The sequence below is a fragment of the Sylvia atricapilla genome, chromosome 1 (assembly GCF_009819655.1).
Source record: "Sylvia atricapilla isolate bSylAtr1 chromosome 1, bSylAtr1.pri, whole genome shotgun sequence".
NCBI classification, from domain to species: Eukaryota; Metazoa; Chordata; class Aves; order Passeriformes; family Sylviidae; genus Sylvia; species Sylvia atricapilla.
In genome coordinates this window covers 114193716-114216500 of record NC_089140.1, presented here as the reverse complement: position 1 = coordinate 114216500, position 22785 = coordinate 114193716, and the positions used below count along the sequence as shown (strand labels likewise).

The 22785-nt window shown below is 40.3% G+C and overlaps 1 protein-coding gene across 6 annotated transcripts in view; it reads right to left on the bottom strand.

The window, feature by feature from the left end:
• LYN (LYN proto-oncogene, Src family tyrosine kinase) overlaps positions 1–20371 on the bottom strand; it is a 49987-nt gene extending 29616 nt beyond the window's left edge. For 2 of the 6 annotated variants that reach the window (XM_066331208.1, XM_066331235.1), the window contains exon 1: positions 20058–20076. The gene's annotated coding sequence lies outside the window, so the exon portion shown is untranslated. Of the gene's footprint in view, positions 1–690; positions 778–14958; positions 15232–19650; positions 19670–20057; positions 20077–20283 lie in introns of those variants that run through there. The other 4 variants (XM_066331200.1, XM_066331226.1, XM_066331192.1 and 1 more) reach the window with 4 other exon arrangements.
• Between the last annotated feature and the right edge of the window lie 2414 nt (positions 20372–22785).

Sequence of the window (22785 nt, the reverse complement as noted above, 5' to 3'; positions counted from 1 at the left end):
CCCCCTGCCCTAATTAATCTTTAAAGCCAGTTCTTTGAAGAACAATGTAAAACCTAAAATAAGAGCTCGGTGCAAATATAGGCTCAAGTAAACAAACACAGCTGGAGAAGCTAAATCAGATTGTAAGAGTCTCATGCCACTTTTACCTTCATCTCAAGGATAGACAAGGTTCATCAGAGTGAGCAGATAAAGCAGTAGTACAAGTGTCCATTGGCAGACACAACTGTTTCAGTGGGACAGTGCCTTGCAGCTACAAAAATTAACCAGATTGTCTGGGTTCATATTAAGACTTTTCATACTTTTGTAACAATACCTATGATAATTACAGTTCTAACTGATTACAAAAATAAACTGAGGCAACAAGCAGTTCTGCATGGCATGTCCCAACTTCCAACATCACCTTCATTTAATGCCCTATCCTGCCATTGAGGAAGCACTACATAATGACACATGCACTGTCTTATCCACAGGTGGAATGTTTTCTTCTAAATATGACAGGAGGATACCTCCCCTCCTACCATTTCTGCAAATTATCTGTCACCTACTGCCAACAAGTCTTGGATGTCCACAAGATTTCAGCAGTGATCTGTGATCGTGGTTTAAAGCAGTATTAGAACCCATTGCTCCCCTTCTTGTCTCCTCTTGAACTAAAAATAAAAGGAATCCTACAGAAAATCAATATGCACTGACCAGGCAGAGAATAAGTGTCCTCTTCTTGAGTGTCAACATTTCAGTGTTCTCACACTTATTTGACAACACTGGAGCACTCCTTTATGCAGGAGCTTCCCTTAGAAACAAACATCTTTAACACTTAATTTTATTGCTTCAATTTTTTTAATGCTCAGCTCCATATGGGTTACATACTAGTTTTTTTGCAATACTGAGAAGGATTTTAAAAATTATTTAATTACTACTATTTAATTTTTTTATTTAATTTAATTTTTTAAATTTATTTTATTTATTTTAATTTTACAATTGTGTGTATGTAGATGACTCTTGTTCTATCATTAATGGTTCATAGGAAATTTCTGTACATGCACAGGCAGACTGGTGTTTGCAAACTCATCCTAGACATCAGGAAGGCCAGTGTTTAATTACCTGCTGTATCTGCAAGATCAGGTATTTATCCACTTAAGTGCTAATAACCTTTTTGCTCTTGAATAGTTCTGCTCCTACAGAACAAACAGCTGAAGTGGAGGACATTAAGTAATTTGATCGAAGTTGTCAGCCAAAAATCCCTTTTCCTATTCCTGTAAGAAAGCTGAGCGCATCTTTAGAGACTGCAGCATGTCCAGTGTCAGTGTAAACTCAGAGAAGAGCACTTTTTACTCAGATTTTTCTTCTGCAGCTGAAAGCACTTCAACAGCTGTAAGTTAAACCTGCTCTGAGGCTGTGCTGATGAGCTGAAAGTTGACATTTGTTCATGATAGTAACAACTGATCAGTAATAACTATGCAGAGGTGCTTTGGAATCACACAGAAGTTTACTTTATTTCATGTGAAATCACTCAAATACAGTTTGTCAGATGACCTTTGTGAGGGCTTCAAACAAAGAGAAGATCCCTCACCATGAAGCAGTTTTTACTGGGTTCTTTTCCTCATAGAGATGAAAGTCCACAGTCCCCACAGGACTCAGCTAGTTCTACATAAGCAAAAAGCCCCAAGAGCTAGTGCTAAAGACCACAGCTGGTTCAAGGGGGTTATTGCCCCTTTCACTCCAGTATAGCCCCATGGACTAACATTTAGTAGAAGCCAGCTGATGACAAGGGTTTACCTAAAGGTGAGCCCCACACTGCATTCTCCTAAAGCAGCCCCATTCTTGCACTCCAATTCTGCTCCAGAACACAGATTACAGCTTAGCATGTGGGCAACTGCTTCAGGAGTGAGATGCTGACCTAAGTAAAATGCCAGTGTAGGGCAGAGTGTATAAATAAATAAAACATTTCACTTGCTGTAAATGTTTATTTGCCTAGTGCTCTGTTGCTGTGTCACAAGGAAATGTTTTGTGCAGATAAAAAGAGAAAGAGAACACAGAGAAAAAGAGAACACACAAAGAGCAATATAGAGAGCCCAGCATCACTACAAACCAAACTCCATTATTCTTTATCAGAGACAAAAATAATTTACACATCAGAGAAAATGCTGCCAGTCGCTACTCAGATGTTTCCCATTCCAACAGTTCTGATATACAGGAGACACTACTTCCTATTCATGTTTTTCATTTATTGTCCACACCTCTAGGCATGACAGATAAACACTGAATTCAAAGAAATTCTATTTGACATAGATGCAAATCTTTATAAATAGATCTCTAAAAAAGCAACAGCTTCTCTTTTAATAAAGAGCATCCTGTAGTTCATGGCTAAAAGGTAAACACAAGGGCTTAGGTTAACAGCTGTAGCAAGGTGACAAGAGTCTAGGTTCAGGCACCCTTCAAAAAGCCACAGGAGTGGCCATAAGAGCTATCACACAGAGCCTCTGCAGCAGGTTTTTCCAAGACACTGTTTTTGATGTCTACACTGGCCTTGAGTTTTCCCCCTGAATCCCTTATGTCATCAAGTGTTATCTACTACAGCACTTGGGTCTTAATTCCCAAACAGTTTGGGAGGAGTGGAAGTCAGAAACTAATGCAGCATTCTTCCAGGGTTAATAGCTGTCTGTCCCCAAGGTAGAATTGCTTTATATGCCTTTTTCTACACTTCCAGCAAAGTAACACGTCTAAAGACATAATACTTCCCACTGCAAGCAGTAAAGTTTCACGTGACCATCCCCTGTCCATCCACCATCAGCAGCATTTTGGGTTTCATTTTGTCCTCGTGCTTACCCTTTGCATCATCTACACAGGTGATCTCATTTTTCATTTTGTGTTCATAACCATTCTCTTCCTTGTGATTTTGTTACATACAACATTCATGGTGTGTATTAGAAATTATTTCTTACAAGACCCACTTGATATGTCTGGTCTTTTCTTGAACAAAGTCATGTCTTCATGGAAATGACTCTCAAATGTTCATAGATTATACAATGGCCTTTCCAATAATAAAGTAACTTAAAATAATTAGAACTACAACACTGAGCATACAAGCTCTATTTTATCAAAGAAGTATGTATTTTATCCAATAAATATCTGTTGTTGAAAAGGTCAGTAATGATGTATCTAAACACCAATACTCTATATGGCTTAGGGTTTTAACAGATATATACATATGCATTTCAACAGATACATAAATAAAATAAATTTGTATTCAATTGAGTACAAAGAGTAAACTCTTCATTTAAACCACAAACTTCTCATGCACAAGAATAAGAAAAAAAAAATTAAGACCCCCAAATTACTCTGAGTGTTGAATATTGTTTTGTATTTAGCCTTCTGAATCAAAGAATAGGAAGCAACTGTTTACATCTATATATAAAAACCCAACTGGTTTCATACCTGGAGCTTTAAAGGGGGTTTAGAGAGCAGAGGAGTAAATAGTTTTATTTTTAATACCTCTTGCAAAATTTGAAAACAATACCATTGCCCTCCTCTGTTTTAAATGTTTCATTCTAACCTTTAATGCCAGTTGGTCTGCTGCTATTCACAAATTATAGTCAGAGGTAACACAGTGATGATGCCTTCATCAGATCTCTTGAACTCCTGTGCATTTCCCTCAAGGTCAAGGCAGAAGTGCCTCGAAACTCACAGTGATCAACTTAGATTAAAACTGCTGGGGAGGAAGGATCATAAGCCTGCTCTGCTCAAGGACACAAACATCTGCTTTCCTAGAAGCTCATCCAACATTCTATGTCACTTCAATCAACTGTTCAAATTTATAAATCTATGAAAAAAAATTTTTAAAATCTTACATGTAAGGACTTAATTTACCTTAAACTTCAGTGCTTACTCTCATTTTATGGTGATCTGCTTCTGCATCATCTGTGCTACCCAAGTGTTGCAAGGATCTCCTTTATCTCTGCTATTGGGACTATGATGAGGACCATTTCTGGGAAACCTAGGTTAATTTCTAAATTAAACCCATCATCACATGGCAAAGCAACTGCCAAGGAATACAAAGCAGAAGTTTAACTAGAGGTGGTAAAGCTCAGAAATGCCTTATCAGTACTGCTCTACCTATGTTCGTGCCAGTGAAGATTTGTAACTAGACCACAGTGAGAATAAGAACAACAAAAATAAATTATCTGTGGTTAGGAGCAATATGAAAGTATAAACTGGAGAGCAACTGAAGATAAGCTGTCTTCTGTCTCTTGCCAGTCTCAGAAGTTGTTAGATTTAAGCTTGTTCAGCCTTATTCTTATACCTGCAATTCACCATATATGTCTATAGCTATATATTAATGTAAGAATATATAATATTATCTATAGATACACATTTTAATTTTACTGTAAGTCCTGACTGTCTGATAACTTCAATCAAATTAGACTCATGAAAATGCAGAAATCTGGGGTCAGCTTTCACTTTGAGCTTGTTTCACTTCCTACATCTTGCTTTTGCACTGGCGACCAGCCTGGGGAACTTGAGCAGTTTCTTCCTCCCTTTCCTTTCTGCTAAAATGGTTCTGTATGTCTCAGCCAATCCTTGCCGTGGGTATTTTAATATCTTTTTTAAACTTAGCTTATTTCTGTAGGTCTGGATCACCGCATCTCTGTGTCTCCCAAATGGAATTTATCCCTGATACGAGATATGATATGATATATATATATGAGCCTAGACACACATGGGCACAAATCACCATGTGCTCCCTGCAATGCGTAGGTAAAGGAGCACAGATAACCTGAATCTACTCAGTGTTGGCCGTGACAGACTTGCCCTAAGTAGACTCCCACTGCTCCTCAGTTGTGAGAAGTCGTAGTCCAGCTGCCAGTATTTAAAAGAAAATGGAAAAATAACAGGGAAAGTCTTTTAACTGCCTCAATCTGCTTTGTGGAAAAGGTGAGACAAAGTTAAAACAATATTCTGACATACATATCTATATAAACAGGCAAGGGAGAGAAACAAGTTAATCCCCAGTGTAACATTACTGTGGCGGAAAAGTATGTAACAAACACATTACTGTAAAATTTCCTCAAATCTGGTCTCACTTACATTAATCCCTCAAATTTTCCAACGGTGCATGTCTGTCAGAGCAGGACAACATAGCGATCTAGTTTATCAACCATGATTAGAGCAAAGCACTACCAATTACTGTCTGGGAAAAGCAGATCTGTTCTAGGCAGCACAATCACATTGCACAAGCTCAGAAGCAACTTTGCCATGCTCCATTTTTAGAGACATTAATGGGCAATGATGGGGAAGAACAAAATATTATTGCTGAAAGGTCTCAGAACCTCATTCTGCTTTGGCTTAGAAGTTGTCACATAAGTCCTAGTCTTAAAAATGTTTTGGAGACAATAATGGCGTTTAGTTTAGCCCATCATCCTCTTGGGAGATTAGGAAGAAGTCACATCTTTTTCAGCCTATCTTCTAGACTTTAAAGATGAAACTCTCTCAGTTTTTTCCACTTCCACTGGTTATCCTAGTAGCCCTTCTCCATGTCTGTTTCATTTTGAACCCATTCCTCTTAAGTACAGGAGGTTGGAGCTGCTCAGGTGTTTCAAGATGATTCTCAGCAATGTCTTGAAGCAAATAGTATTATTATATCTTCCATCTACTGATATACACCACTTAATAAATCCCAGAAATTAATTTATGATTTTCACACTTTCATCACATTGGCCTTTCATAATCATATGGCCATCCAATAAGACATCCAGTTTTGTATCACTTTTCATTATGACAAACTATTGTCACAGCAGACTTTCCTATCTCCTGTGGCATTATCTTACAGTCTGATATCAAATTTCTCCCCATTGTTTTTCCAGCCTATTCGTCATGCACGATATTCTCAGCCACCTGTGTGTTTCTAATGCCTCTTAATATCACAAGGGGCCTCATATTTTTTCATTGCAAATGAAAGTACTTTTTAAAAGTCTCAATGCAATGCTAATGCAACACCAGGAAACAGAAAGTGGTCCTGCTAAGAGACTGGTAGTGGTTCCTGTCTGCTGCACTTCCCCCTGTTCTGCTTCTTTCACAATTCCTTCCTTAGCAATTGAGACCAAGACAAATTCTACTTTGTCCATGCTATCTCAAATTATTTTTATGTTTTCCTATGTCAGTTACAGAAAGCATCACCCTACCACCTTCATGCTCCCAAACACCTGCATTCCTACTACACTCCTACATCTATCACATTTCTACTTCCTCTGCAATGCTGTTTTGAGCCCTGGACCAGTATTTCTGCCTCTCCTCTTCAGAGCCCTGATTCCCAACATAAATGCACAACTGTCTCAGTCCAACTAAACCAGTCCGTGTGGGCAGACACCTTCCCTGAATCCTTTACCAAGCTGACTACTGCATTCAATGAAATTCTCACCACCCATGTTACCTCTGATATTTGGTGTCCTGTTTTTCTTTCCCACATTTGCCTTTGTATTGAAATGAGGAGTTGGGACTCTGCAATATTCATACCTTAAGTCCACCTCCTTGAAATAAAAATTCAAATTACAACAGGGCCAAAAGATGTCCTGCCATATAACCATACTGGAAGTGGACTGTGTATTAGAATCAAGAGAATGGTTTGGGTTGGAAGGGACCTGCAAGATCATCTAGTCCCCTGCTGTGAGCAAGGACATGTACCACTAGACCAAGTTACTCAGAGCCCCATCCAACCTGGCCTGAAACATTTCTAGGGATGGGGCAGCCCCAGTTTCTCTGGGCAGCCTGTGCCAGTGCCTCATCACCCTCACAGTACAGAATTTCTGCCTAATATCTAATCTAAACCTGCTCTCTGTTGGTTTAAAGCCAATGCCCCATGCCCAGTCACCCTTATAAAAAGTTCCTCTCCAGCTCTCTTGTAGGCCCCCTATAGATATTGGAAAGCTGCTCTCTGGAGCCTTCTCTTGTCCAGGCTGAACAACCCCACCTCTCTCAGCCTGTTTTCATAGGACAGGAGGAGTCATACAGCAAAAATCCCCCAACAGCTGACATAAGAACTGAAAACTTTTGGTGAGATAAAGTATCTGGAGTTGCCGTACTGATGCTGTATTGATGTGTTTCTGGAAAAGGCAGACCCATTCTGAGCAGCAATATCATATCATATCATATCATATCATATCATATCATCTTTTTTTCCTATACTTCCCATTTAAATTATTTTTTTTCTTACTAGATGAGGCTTTTTAGGGGTACATTAGCCAACACGAACTAACACATTGCTACATTAAATGGCAAATAAGTGACTTAAATTATCACATCTCAAACTTCCAATAGGAAGGAATGGTTTGGTAAAACTAATTCTACCAAAGTAAACAGTTTTCTATATTCAGATGGCACTTTCCAACCTTTGCCTGTCTTGTCTTTAAGTGTCCAGGGAGAGGGTAACTTTATTCAGTGCTTGGCTAAAATACAGTGTTTGCTGGAGCTCATAAATGATAGCATAACACATATAATAAATATCATCATAGTTGATTACATGAAAGGTAGCTCTAACGGGTGGGAAGCTTTGGCCAAGAAAAACAAAAATCTTCTATTTTTCTGTAAATTCACTACAGGTTTGTCTAGATTAGTTAAAATCTTGGTTTCATGCAGGAATTTTGGCAGTGGTTAAAAAAACACATTAAAGTCAATGAAAATCAGCAAGAAACACTGAAAATAATGTCACTGTGGTAGTATAATGATATTATAATGCTTTCAGAAGGATGAAAATAAAATCCTGAAACAAAACATCACTCTGAATGAAGCAGAATTTGTACAAACTACTGATCCTTGTTTATTCAATTGAAGAAAAAAAAATTACCAAAACACAAGAAAGTTAATCCACAGAAGACTGTAATTTTGCTAGCCTTGCATAATAGACTTTACATATTATGAAAATGTTCCAGATTCATTTAGTCAGTACTTTTGGCACTAATTTTAAACCAAGTATTACATTAAAATAACATCTGTTTTCTGACCTTATAATACTTGCTTCATTTTATTACAATCATTTGCTTCAACTGCATCCTCCAGAATTTTGAATCAATATCAACAATGAATTAATTCACTTTGCCAGCCCTAAGGCAACCACATCTTCCATTTCCTCAACTTTTTTCCACTGTACTATATCTTTTGAAGATAGGGGAAAAGGTCAAATAACCTCTTAATTTGACATAACAGAATAAATACTTCTATCAAATTCTTCAAAAGGATCATATGACATGGAACAGAAAAGCTGTGCCAACACGTTAACCAACTTAAAGGAAAGGTTCCCAAAATACTTTAAAGACTTTTAAGTGTAATGCAAGCTATAAGTAAAAATGTCATTTTCTTGACTGGTAAAAACTCTCAGTAATGACAAACAGCAGCTTCATATAACCAAATCTCCATTTCCAAATGAAAATTTGGCCAAACCACTACACTGAAAAGGATCAACATTCTTCCTGACTATTAGGAAGTGTCCCAATCCAGCTAGCAAACCCCAAGGACGACATCTACTTTCCAAGTTGAGTGAAAAAAACATACTTTTTTTTCAGCTTTAAATGGATAATTTTGGCCAATAAGGCAGTGTGCTAAATTTTCAGTAGCCTATATTTTCCCTCCTAATGTATGGGCATAATATGCAATATACATGTCTATGTATATGTGTTGCTATGCATGTCTATGCCTGCCACTAGGATAAGGATCCTTCTCCACTCCTTTTTAGTGATTAGAGCAATAACTGTGGTATAGGAAAATGAGAAACTACCCGTAAAAAACCCGAAGGTGTTGGAGTGAGGTCCAGGAGAAGTCCAAAGGTCCTCATCCTCATAGCAAGTGACATGATGGAAAGATAGAACAAGCTTCACACAGTTTCTTTAGAGAACACAGATCTGGGAACTATCCTTTACTCCCAACGGTACTCACCCAGCTATTCATCCTCCCCCCGTCTTTCACAAACACTTTGCCTCCCAAAACATGGTGTAGTTGAGAGATGTGCAACCAGAGCTTCTATGTGAGTCCAAAAGGCCTGGTTCATGGCCACAGTGGCTTTACTCAGGTGTTGATTTCAATATACTGTTTGACATATTGGAAAGCAAAAGCACAACCACACAAAACATCTCAGTATTACTGTGCAGTGCCCCATGCCTACATTTACAACGTGACACTTGAAAGAGAAGTGAGAGCCCCTCCCTGTTTTCACTGAGGCTCAGAAGACAACAAGGGGCAAAGTGAGCAACTTGCCAGCTTATTCTGAGTTTAGGGAATCATCACCAGGCTGCACCTTAATGAACTCTTCAGCTGAAATTTATTACTCTGCCTTCTCCAGAAGGTGCAAAGGAAGGTATATTTACAGGTAGGAGCTGATACTTGAAACCTTTGTCTCCTTCAAGTAAGGCAGCCTAAGGTTCAACCTCCATATGCCTAGACAAACAGATTGATGGGACTCTTGTTGAAGCAAATTATTAATAGCTACCATGACTAATGGGAGAGGACAGTTATTTATGAAGGTGGCCTTCAACTAGTTAATGTGTTGGCAACAAAGACTGTTTTGCAGATGTGATCTCCTCCTTTGAAGTGTGCCTGCAATTCAAACCAATTGTTATACTGTAAACAGAATGCAAATATCATGAACATCATGTAATTAGCACAACATAAAATCATAGAATTGTTAAGGCAAGAAAAGACCTTTAAGATCAACGAGTCCAAACTATGTCCCCAGCTGCCACATTTAGAGAGGTATTTTGAATGCTTTCAGAGATGGAGATCCTACCACTGCCCTGGGCAGCCTGCTCTAGCACCCAACCATACTGTCAACGAAGAATTTTTTTCTAATATCAAATCTAAATCTCCCCTGGCAATCCGTGACGCAATTTCCTCTTGTCCTGTTGCTTGCTGCTTGGAAGAAGAGATCCTACCTGCACATGACCTCCTTTCAGGGCATTGCAGAGGTCTCCTCTGAGACTCCTTTTCTCCAGGCTAAACATCCCCAGCTCCCTCAGCTGCTCCTCATAGGACTTGTGCTCCAGACCCTTCCCCAGCTCTGTTGCCCTTCTCTGGACTTGCTCCAGAACCTCAGTGTCCTTCTTATGAGGGGCCTAAAACTGAACAGAGGATTTGAGATATGACCTCAGCAGTGATGAGGACAGGGGGACATTCCCTGACCTGGTCCTGCTGGCCACACTATTGCAGATACAGGCCAGGATGCCACTGGCCTTCTTGGGCCCCTGGCTGGTTCATGTTCAGCTGGCTGCTGACCAGCACCGCCAGGTCCTTTTCTGCCAAGCCACTTTCCAGACTCTCTGTCCCCAGCCTGTAGTGCTGTTTAAGGTTATTGCAACCCAAGGGCAGCACCCACTATTTGGTCTTGTTGAACCTCATGCAACTGATCTCAAGCCATCAATCCAGCCTGTCCAAATCCCGCATCATGTCAATAAAAGCATGATGGAGGACAGCAAATTCACAGCTAGAAAGCCCTGATGAAGGTTTTGAGGGTGGTCTCATAGAAAGTATGCCACTTCTCCTTTGGGTTTATCTTCTGTGTTCAGTGTGTTTAATAAAAGAGAGAAATGGGGAACAGAACATAAGTGCATATTAGCTTTTGTTCTTTCAAATTCAGGTAACTGTATTCCCAGGGAAGAAATCAATTTTTATAAACATTACCTGGTTTCATGCATTCGACAACCCATGGATTTCAACATGGATTATGACAGTTATGGCTACATCAGGGCAGAACAACTTCTGTGTCAATGGATCCCAACTGTAATAACCTCTCCACTGTGTAACTCATATTACTTTGCCCCATGCTGCATTTGCCATTCTGTTTCATTGGTCAGAAGGCTTCTTTACCTGCTGTCAACTCCATGTTTGAATGCTGATATGTACTCATGACTAAACTTGCAACTAAAACATAGCATTCTTGTTATAATAGCATCATACTGTGCCTTGAGCATGTCTAAAGCACTGAATTTCACAAAAGAGAAGCAGATTTTTTTAAACTATCTTCAAACACCAGCATACATTTAAATTGTAAAAAAAAAAGTTACTCCTCCAGCACACTGTATTGTTTTATCAGTTGTACAGCACTAGATATACACAGAACTCTCCTGAAACAGAGGACATTGTACTGGGGTATGTAATATGGATTCAAGAATTAATGCTATGCTCAGATAAAAATTTGGGGTTAAATCATCCATGCTGATGTGAGCTAACACTCAGAGTACAGTTCCTCCTGAAAGTTTGCTAACATTGGACAAGTTTGTTCAAGTTGCAAGACGGAACTGCAAAAAGTTCTCTTAAAAAAAAAATCAGTGTCAAATCCAGTGCCACTAAATTACGTGGCAGAAATGAAATTTTTTGCTGTTCAATCCTTGCAGGGATACTAGACCAGCATTCAGCACTAACTGTTAAAGCATCCACAGGAGGAACCACCTTGTCTTGTTCTCACTGATGTTAAGTAGCAGAATCTCCCTTGACTTCAAGGGCTGTAAGAACATCCTCCAGGTTCTGGCATTTTACAGAAGTCTATTTATAACTCATTAATTTTACTTAATTTTAAACTCTGTGTTAATTATATTCCTTCAAGGGCATGAATCTAAATCAGCAATGTACCAGTTGGTTTCTCGCTCAGCTTAGTAAATTGTTTCAAGCAACTGCTGCAATTTGTGACACATGGAGTAGCGCCAAAGGGTATCATCTGAACCAAGTTTGCTGCAAACATGATAAATAGAATTAAAAGAACTCTATTATTAAAAATTTGGGGAGGTTTTTAGATTAAGTCCTTGAGATCAGAGGGGTTTTTTAATAGATAGGAGTACACTTCTCTTAAGCCTACCAGACATATCCGGACCAGCTGCAAAATTTCACCAATTTGGGTCTGAAAGCCTGTCATGTAAAGAGGGAAACACACTAACTGAAGTCTTGTGAAACTACATTCTCAAGCTGGGGTGGCAGTAAAAGGAAATACCTCACTGAAGGAAATATGTCACTGAATTAACATGAATAAGAATTCACATCCAAGCTTCTAAGCATATTTTTTCACATTTATTGCACACATGAGCATGAATAAGAAGTTTCTCTGAAGTCAACCAAAATTAGAAATATTTTACATGCTTTCTATTTTCATAAAGGAGTGAGAATCTGGAAGCTCTCTTTGAAGGAAAGATTGTAAATATCTGGTGTGACAGTTCACTTGACTGTTCCTGTTTGAAAAGTTCTAAGGAAGAATTGGAGTACTTCAATTTTAAACACAGATATGCTTTGCAGAAGATCTTTCTCAAGGGCAAGAATGAACAGTTTCTCGTATTACCAGGACAGCAACTATGAAAGTATATTAACTTGACTAAAGTTCTTTTATATTCGGGAGAAATTATTCTATACTAAACAGAAGATCTGACTACGGGACATATTTAAAGATGCATGTTGTATTTGTTCAATATGCTAATTTATTTAATTTTCAAAAATGGATTAATAATTTGACCTCCGCTACTATTTTAACTTTGCCTTGAAATTTCTTGTTTTCTCACTCTAAAAACATCCAACATTTTTGTATTCACAATATACCACTACTGGATTGTGCAGCACTTAGTATTTTCTGTTGTATCAAGTGCTGCTTAATGGTCACTTGACAGCAGATGAAGACCTAGCAGTTACAACCAAAGTAAGTTTCACCAAACCAGGCTCTGATCCTGCAAGTGACAGCACACAGCTTGCAGGAGCTTGACAAACTTCAGGAGACTGACACCAGGACTTTCTGCACAAAAGGCAGCACACAGACCTTAAAAAATAGGCCAGCACTCACAATAATTCTAGCAGATTTAGACTCGCAGTACACTGGAGGAGCATGACAATCATTATTTTCACATTCATATTGCAAGAATTTCACAGCACTATTATTACAACCATACTGGCTGCTCATTAAAGTTTATAACCTTTGTAACTCCACATAACTCAAGCATACAGCTCACAGGCAGGACATGTGATTATGCTATACTCTGAAAAACTGCCTTAGATTGTGCACAAGCCCCAGTGTTTAAATGTGACTTCAGCACTCATGGCTCATGCAGCTAACTTTCAAAGCAAGAACTAAAACCAAAGCAGTGTTCACAATGGTTATCCAAGTTTGTTTCAGGGGAACAGTAATGAGTCCACAACTTGCATTTTAATTCCGCAATAATAAGTGTTGTGCAAAGAAGATGCTCTAAAAAGTGTTAAGACTTCATTGTTTGGTCATGCAGGGGAAGTTCTCAGAACAACACAAACCATATGAGAAAAGGTGTAGGAGGCCAAAATCCCTAAGAAATCAGAATTGGGGTTGATACTGAGAAACAAATTAAGCAGGAAGACTGCAGAAGCAAAGAGACAGAAAAAACAATCAAATAAGAATGCAAAGGATAATAAATAATTGGGTAGAGACAATTATAGTCCCTAGGAAAGCATATATTCTCAATGAGTATGACAAAATACAGAACATGTAATAAACATATATATTCTGGACTCCAAGGAGAAATTACTTTCCTGTGTCATACCACACAAACCACCTGCTTTTATTGCAGGAGTAGGGAAAATGACCTTTCACTCATCCAAACCTAGTCCAATACATATGATTTGATTAAGCTACTCAAATGCATTTTTGACACTTGTAGCCTGGCTTAAATGTTCCATTAGGAGCAGAAGTATCCTACCTGAAGCACCCTTTTCCCACTTGTTCACTCAACCAAAACTCTTTTCTGCTGGTGCCAGCTCCATTGAACTAGGTTCTTCTAAACTTGCACTGCCTTCTCAAAGCTACATTTCTTAAGTTTCACTTTCTGTGGGGTCACTGTGTGGGCCACACCAACATCAATGAGCACAGAGCATCAATCCTGGAGCAAGAGCTGTTGGCTCAGCACCACATCCCCACAATATCAAGACTGGATTTCTTCTCCACAGGTCAGCACACATGCTAATAAATCCATGCTTTGCTTCTTTGAACCAGAAGTGTTTACAAAGAGGGTCAATGCTGGCTCAAAAACTTTTTACATTCACCACTACGCAGCACACAACCCCTGCATGCAACAGAAAAGAAACTTGAACAGAGAAGGTCAAAGCAGCATCACAAGAAGGGCAGACAACAAGGCACAGGACAACCCACACTGACCACTTTCAATACAGAAATCAGTTTTATAGTCAGTTTGAAGTTGCAATTTTAAATCAGATGCATCAAAGAGCAGTTAGCAGTCTCTAAAAATCAATTACACCAACACATAAACTGTACTCTAGAAAGAAGAGTCTTGCTGACCACCTACAGAAACACAAAGCTGCCCTTAAACAAGGCACAGCCTTAAAATACTTGAAGACCATGTCAGTAGTCAGGTAGTTACTCCACTGGACTTTGCATCTCTTCGAGAGGCTGGGGGTAAGTATTTCTGGATGACTATACCCTGACAAGTAGTTTACAAATGATAATTGGATTATGAAAGGTGCTTTCCCAGAAGGAGAAAAGAAAATTTGCTGCAGATGTCTAAATCAAGAGATGAAATAAACAGTTTATAACACTGACAGTCCTGAAGACAAAGCTGGAGAGAAAGAAAGAGCGGAATGATGTTGGCAAAAAAAACCCAAAACCAAAAAACAATTACCAACAATGATGAGAGAAGGAAAAAAGGAAATTGTGGTAGGGAGTACTCCTACAGCAGGGTAAAGATTGAAACATGGATTTTCCCAGGAAACTGGGGAGAAAAAAAACCTCAATCAAACAGCACATTATTACTAACAAAGACATTTGAAGTGCTGTGCCTCAAGGACTTTTTTGGAAACATTGGCAAGTATTATGGCAGAGGGAGGGGAATTGCTCCCAAGGAAATGTAGCAGGAGATTGTGAGAAGAGGCAAGCTCTCCTGGTCAGGCACAGTGGGAACTCTGCTATCTACTGCCTGCCATCAATCAGGCCATCTACATCCCAGGAGAAATAGGCTTAGAATTCACCTCAGTATGACTTGGTGCTTCTCCACTGGTGACAGGAGAGCTGCTGCAATCTCTCTTGAAGCCAGTGCAAATACAGCTGGACAGAAAAAGGACAAATTGCCACACCAGCAATCCAGCAGAAGAGTTGCTTAAAAGGCAGATTTTCCAACACCTCTCACAGGCTGCAATGCTTCCCTCCAGCCTTTGCACAGTTCAGCACATCTTTTGCAATGGTAAGCCTGGAGTTACAAAAACGTACTTTGAATCCCATTTGCACATTCTGCTACATCACAACGCCACATTCAAATGACTCTTGCAATATATTTTGAACAAGTCGAACACAACATCCAATATAGGATTTCCTCTTTCTCCTGCCCATCCCCTTCCTGTTTGTTTACCAAAAACTTTCACTTCCTCAGTGACACTAACATGAGCCCTGGTGATCACTTAACCCTGCTTCTCCAGTCCTTGTCCACGCACACCTGAATCCCAGCTCCCCAGGGCATTTACTGCTTACTGAAAGGTTTTAAAAATCCATCAAAACACATGGTAAGGTTGGGGTTGCCCTGGAGAAAACCATTTTCTATCCACTGGATCTGACGAATATAAACTTCATGATTCTGGCAAGGGATACTCAAAGCAGGCAATTTCAATATATGCAATAGATGTGCTACTATTTAGATCTTTCCCTATTCAGTTGATACTACCAGGAAATATTCTTTTTGTGTGAATACTTAAAACTTAGCCATAGGTCAGACTACTGATTTATAAATGTGTTACCACTACATAGGAATTCACTCAAACATAATCTTTAACTTTTAACTATTAATTTTGTCCTGAGCCCCTAGTACAGTCATACATGGAAAGAGAAAACCTGCATAGCAGCCAAAAATATTTCTGTACTAATTCCTGTGATACCATATTGCTTCAGTTTAAACCTAAGATAAAACTTGAATAAGACTTCATTTAAAAAAAAAAAAAAAAAAAAAAAAAAAAAAAAACCAAAAAAACCCCAGATTTGTATTCACCTATCTGTACAAACTAATGAAGGAAACATGAAAAAAAAAGCAATAGATTGTAGATACCACATCAGAAAGCTCATTTAACAGATTATGCTTTTTTTGACGAACTTCCTGAAACAGCTTTTTTTAAACCAACAAAGGAGAAGTTAAAAGCACATCCCAGAGGGAGTCCTTTCCCTTCAAAATATTATCATTTCCATACTTGGAGCAACCCTCTAAAATAGAGAAAACTGCAGAAAGTGCCATTGCAGAAGAGTAGCTGCATGCCATATTTCAACGTCTGTGGTGAACTATCACGTGTTCCAGTTTAAGACTGCACTATTGCCTATCACAGCTGCCCTTTTCAAATTAAAATAAGAAATTCTACAATATGTCAACCACAGGAAGAAGTAGCCTTCTACCACATGCAGCAGAGACCATAGAGGAAGAAGAACACTTTGTTCAGACTGTTTATCATTGTAGTCCTTTGAACTGAAGATGTAAGACAAGTGTGCTGCGCAAACACAGGAACCAATTGTAGATACTTAAGATGCCAGCAGTTTGAAGAAGATAGGCAACGCTGAGCTAAGGGAGAGCAAAAGCTGGCCTTGACAGTACTAGTCCACCCTTTTAACCCACCAGAGAAATGAGATCTACCCATGACTCCCTCCACCTGTCCCTAGTGACCTCCTTCTTTTCTTCCCACAAAGCGTTACTTTGTGTCAAAATACCTTTTTCTTTCTGACGCTCACCTGACAAAAGTAAACCAATCTATTCACTTCTATCAGTAGTTCTTTAGGGCACAAAACAAGTACAAGCATCTCACAAACATTTGGAGGAAATGCTTCCAGTACATGATGCATTCTGCCTTCAAGTTTTGTTCCATGAAGCCACATTTTTCAGGAAAGATGCTGAACTCAAACGTGAATAATTCAGTCTCGGAAATTACAGCATTTAATGACAATGTCAACAGGAAATGTATCTGAATCAGGCAAAAATAAATATGAAAGCACAGACCTTTCCATCCTTCCCTGAAGGACAATGAAGTTTAAACTAGGAACAGTCACACTAAGGACAGTTACATTGCGATTGTCTTTTATGAGCACAGGCTGATTTCATTGAGAAGGCACCATTGCTGTTTACAGGGGGGCAGACTCCTTCACCCTGTATGCGTCATTAAAGACTGTTTTCGTATGAATGCAATTTTACATTTTTATCTCCATTTTCCTGTGGTATGGCTTAGCAAGTCTGGAAGCCTTTCTTATTATACCATCTCTAGCATTCCTACACTCTCAGGAAAGAGGGGAGAGAAATAAATTGGAGAAATACAAAGTAGGAATATGATCAACAGGGCAGAAATCCTATTTCCTAGCTGGGCAATTGGTTTTTCTATAGAATGAAGCCTTTTTGCTTAGAGACAGAAATCCTACAGAGGCAACGTTATAATAAATGCTGCTTAACAGTCACATGGTTTGGTGTAATTATGTACACACTCAGCTCCATAGCTTCAAAAGGAAGTATCATTCCCTGCATATAAAGCTCACACAACCCTCAGGATCCCCGGCCCACAGATTCTCCTCCCATCCTTGCATTAGCACATGACAGCTCATATCCTTCTGGGATCTCTGTAGTAGCTGACATCCACCTCTGAGTACAGCCACGCTACCACAGCAGATTACTAGGAATCCTAGGTTATACCTAATGCCCCACTAATTAGTTAGTTTAGTTAGTTAGTTAAGATAGTTAGTTATTCCCCATGTGCTTGTCTTCTGTGTTAACTCAGTTTTGAAAAGGGCTTCCTGAACCCCAAGAGTGAAAATGGCTTTACAGCTCCCTGGACAGAAAAGAAAAAAAAAGAGTCACTCAGTTATTCCGGATACGCACATAAGGAAAAGAGGAAAGATCTCATCCCCTTCCCAGATCACCTAGCCCTTTGATAAAAACAAAAATTGTCTCATGACCAACATGTGTTCATCCCAAAACCTCAAAGATTCCTCTTAAGATTCAAAGTAACATGCAGAGTAGAGGCAGGAAAACATCTCCTTTTTGTGACAGCAATGGAATCACATCTGAGATTAAATACAGCAACACTTAAACGTCCCCAAATAACCACAGAGAGGTCAATGTTGCTCCCTGATGTGCCTCACAAGAAGGGCCAGGTGTAGCACCTGTGATTTGGTGAGACACCCCACTGAAGAACAGGTACCAAGCCGAGCCAGGAAGACCTTGGACTTGTTTTCATTGCCTGTCCCAGGAATTGCTTCCCACAACACTTGCTGTTCTGTGATGCCGTTTAGCTTACAGGAGCCAAAAAGGCCACAGGAAGAGAGGTCGCTTCAATTACATGGATAAACTGGGGAGAGGGAGGAAGGTACTACGGAATAGTTACTTATATATTCATAAATACTTATCAATTCATAAATACCTGCAAGGAATGGTTTCACATTTATGGAAACTCCCTGAAAAGGGTAACATTAAACCCCATAGTATTAAACAACTTGAAGGCAAACGGGGTTTAACCTTGCATTGTAAAGTTTCACAATTGATTGCTTTGTCTGAGTCATTGCACAACTCCACTGGTCAAGGGCCTTAAAAAGGAAGGCCTAAACCTTACCACGTTTTCTGTATATTTCTGTAGGAAAAACCTCTTATTTACTCAAAAAATAGAGAAAAGCAGAATAACTTGAAGTCAGCCAGCTACTGTACAAAGATGATCGTTCTATGTTATCATGGTTAAAATAAAATTTATTCAAACAGCACACAATTAAAATAGATTTTTATGTTATTAAATAAAGAATTCTTTCCTAACTAGTCTGTAGCTCACAATGTTGAAACAGAGAAAGAAAAAAGCTTTAAATCTCAGAAGAGATCCATAAAATGATATATCTTTTGATCTCAGTTCATTAATTTCAATCTTTCTCCAAGGTTTCATAACATCCTATTAACAGTATCTAACTCATCTCTAGCCTGTTGCTACTTTTTCAGAGAAAACGATTTGATTTTTTTTCTCATCCATACTTTCAGTGCTGTTGATAGTCGTATTAAAAACATAACACCTATTCTGTCCCTCAGTGTCGGGATGGAAACAATCCACACAAACACAATTTGACTCTCCTTTTGGTAGAACTGAGCCATGTTTTCCCAACATAGCTTCACTATTTCTCAACACGTATCTTCTGCTTTTTGTTTTAACTCTATAGTGATACTTGTTGAGTGCAGACTTATCTATGTGGCACTTGTACTTTACAGATACTTTCAATTAACATTACTATTCCTAAACTGTAAAAGTCTTACAGGTACTTAATGGAATCAAGGCTAAAAGATTTAATTTTCAATTTGTATTACGATAGCCATTAAGACACACATTAAGACTGGTTAGAGTGCTTCTCTTTCTTCAAAGGTGGGAACCAAAGGCAGGAGATGGGATATTGATTAAGGTTTCAGACGAAACCAGCTCAGTGCTCCCTATCTATATCTGCAGGAATATAACCTGGCTAAACAAGTTTTAAGCGTTAATCCCTTCGGTCTTTAGTGCCAACGGAGGGGAGCAAGGCAACAAGATGAGTTTGTGCCAACCCATTCACTGCAAACCCATGAAAGATGCAATTTCAACAGAAACTCTTAATTGCTTTACTGAAGGTACAGCATCAGCTCCTAAACTAAAATTTTAAGGTGAAAACCCTTCAAGACTGCTCCTAGGGGAATACAGTACCTATAAGAGTAGTCTACAAGAAACACCGCGCACCAAACATCACAATACCATTTTCTCATCTTTCTTTTAATTCCAAGCACATTTGAACATACAGTTAAGAGGAAGAAGCTTCAACTTGCAGAGCCCACCAGAAATCACCCTCCTAGAAAAAAGCAGGGTAAGAAGGGATACCCAGGGATCACATCCCCTCACCTTAGCCCAAGGCTATCGTTTTGGCTTGAAACGCCGGCTGCAGACTTTAACCAGCTAATTTCACACGCTCCCCGACACGAAACAGCCAGAAGGCATCCGAGCCCTCTGGATCACAGCAGAAGCCAGGCAAAGGGGTATGAGATAAGCCACGCTTTTGAGAACGATTCTTTTATCCCAAACGCGGTTATTTCCCTTAAGACCCCATCCAGTCCTACCGGGCAGGTCGGGCGGCAGCGGCACCTCCTCGCGGGGGCAGAAGCGAGGGAGAGCCGCCCGGGAAGCTCCTGGTCCCGCCGCACCGCGCCGGGGCGGGGGCGCGGCGGCAGCGCGGCCGGGCAGCCCCCGCGGCACCCCGCCGGAGGAGCGGAGCGGAGCGGAGCGGAGCGGAGCGGAGAGAGCCGGGACCGCCGCCCCCCGCCGCTCCCGGGGGAAGGCACTTACTTTCCCGGGCGCAGGTAGAGCGGCAGGAGCGGACTGCAGGGTGCGCGCCGGGCGCCGTGTCCCGGGCGCCGAGCGGCGGGGCCGGAGCGCTGCTGTCGCTGCGCGGGCGGGGCGCGGCCCGCGGCTGGTTCGCAGCGCGGTTACTTCCTGCTGCCGGGAACATTTGCATGTGGTGGACAGCGGGGCGAGCGAGCGGGGGGCGGCCCCGGCCGGCGGCTGCAGGGCTGTGCCGGGGAGAGCTGGGGCAGGGGCTGCGGAGCCGAGTCGGGGGTCAGCCCCGCCGGGCTGCCTCAGAGCGACCATCGTGAGGGGAGCGAGCCTCCTCTGAAAGTTACGGCTCAATTAAAAAAACCCTGTTAGGCTGAGAGGCAAAAAAGGCTCTCTTGTTCCACTAATAGCCAAAAAAACCATCTTGAACTTCAAAAATCCGCTGTAAGCAGTTTCTAAGGTCCATTGGAGGCTTGGTTGAGAGAAACAAAGAACAAGTAAGCTTGTCTTTCAACGTTTCTTTTCTTTCTAAATGATTTACTAGCCTGGTGAAAAGTGAAATAAAAATCTCCCAGGTCAGCAAAACAGGAAATATGAATGCATGGAAGTGACAGCCAGAGGATGCAGGTGAAAAGCTTTGCAAGAACTAGAGTCAAGGTGTCATGTGTGCGCTGCCAGACCGTGTGGGCGAGTTCAGGCCATGGAGATTTCTAAGGCAGAATCTCAAATGAGAAGCATTTGAGCTTTCCATATGAAAGTGTTTAGGTAATGGATCAAGTCTAAGAAACAGTCAGTGTTACAAGATGCAGGACACCAAAGGCACGTCCGTCCACTTCCCCGAAGTCCACCAGGACAGCCTAACTGTGGGTTGGAGGGGACTCGGGAGCTGGTGAGGACTTCTAACAAATAGCTGAAGAGGGCTCGGTGCAGCAGCTCACACCCTGTTGGGTTTATGAGGAGAGCCTGGTTAATGCCAAGGGGACTTACAGATCTTTGGTGCTAGTGTAAAGGCCTGCCACTCGGGGTGAAGTGCAGCTGGCACAGTCACTTCACTCTGCTTGGTGTGTGCTGCTGTAGCCTGTCTCAATGCCCTGGCTCCCATACACAGCTCACTGCCTCGATCCTCTAGAAGACTCAGTCCATAGAAGCAGTGATACCATAACCTGCCACAGTTCTTAATCAGTCCCAGATGTCCCTGAGCACCCGTGTAACTCTGGAAAGCAGTGGGCAAGAGTTTCTAGTCTTCTTTGAATTGTATCATCAATGATTAAAATAATATTGTGTAAATACTCAGTATTAGACTAGCCTCTAAAAGTATTGTAGGGTGAAACAATAAGGAATTCCTCAAGTTCTCTTAATAAAAGTTGGTAAATATTTTCTCCCATCCCTCAGCTTAGGTAAAGCTATTTCATAATAACAATAATAAAAAATGACAATAAACCAAACCAGACAACCACCTTTTTCCCAATGAAAAGTTTATACCAAAAGGAAAGATCTGACTAAATATACCCTGACTTTGGTTTGGGGATTTCTTTTGGTAGGAAATTTAGATTCCAAAAGTTTATTTAAAATGAGCTATTTCTGTTTGGAAGTGCACTGTTAGTACCTCATGTTAGTACCATTTTCTTCTATGCCTTCTTCAAAGGCAAGCATCTTGATCTTGTACCTTTCTTCTTGGAGAAGTGTACAGCTCTTCTTGCATAGATCCCACGTCTGTCTAGTTCTCCTCTGTTTCCTCTTTATTTCTTCATTTCATTATCAAGTATTCCACTGAGCTTAAAATTCACCTTTTTTTAACAAAGCACTGGTGAAAATAAAATTTAGTTTCATAAATGCATAACAGATTCCAGCACTCTAGTAGAATACAATCTTATATATAATGTGAACAATCTCGAAAAATAAGAGGTGCTGACTTACCCTTAATAGTTTGCTGTGCAATAGTAAATTAAGGAGACATAGAACAAATGCATCAGATTTGCTCTAAAAGAACTAATATGATGAAGGGTTAGAGTAGAATAAATACACTGTGCTTTATAAAAATTTTTAAAAAGAGAGGCTGTTAGTATTATTTGAAATGTCATGGGTTTATGTATCCTTGTTCCCACAGTCAAGAAGAATATGTACAAAATCTACTTTAGAAAGCATAAGCAGGAAAGGAACTCTCTCTCTCATTATATATTCATCAAAAGGGGAAAAAAAAAAGCTGATTCCAGCCTCACTGCATCTGTAGATCAGCTGTTCATCACGTTTTAAATGTCTTTGTGCATAGATCAAGAGAGATGGGGGATGGTGTAAAATGGGGCAAGAATGAAACTTCAAGCCTGTCACTGAAGGGGAAGTCCTTGCAGGAAGGACTGTGAGTCACATTAGCCAGCCAGTGTTCATGCCCAGCAATCGATTTCCCGCTTTGGGAAGATTTGACTCCCAGACAATGTCTCTGCTGCTGAGTTAGGCATGGCTGCAAGGCAGTGCTCCAATACAGAGGCCAGCTGGCAGTATAGGAGTCCACGTTCC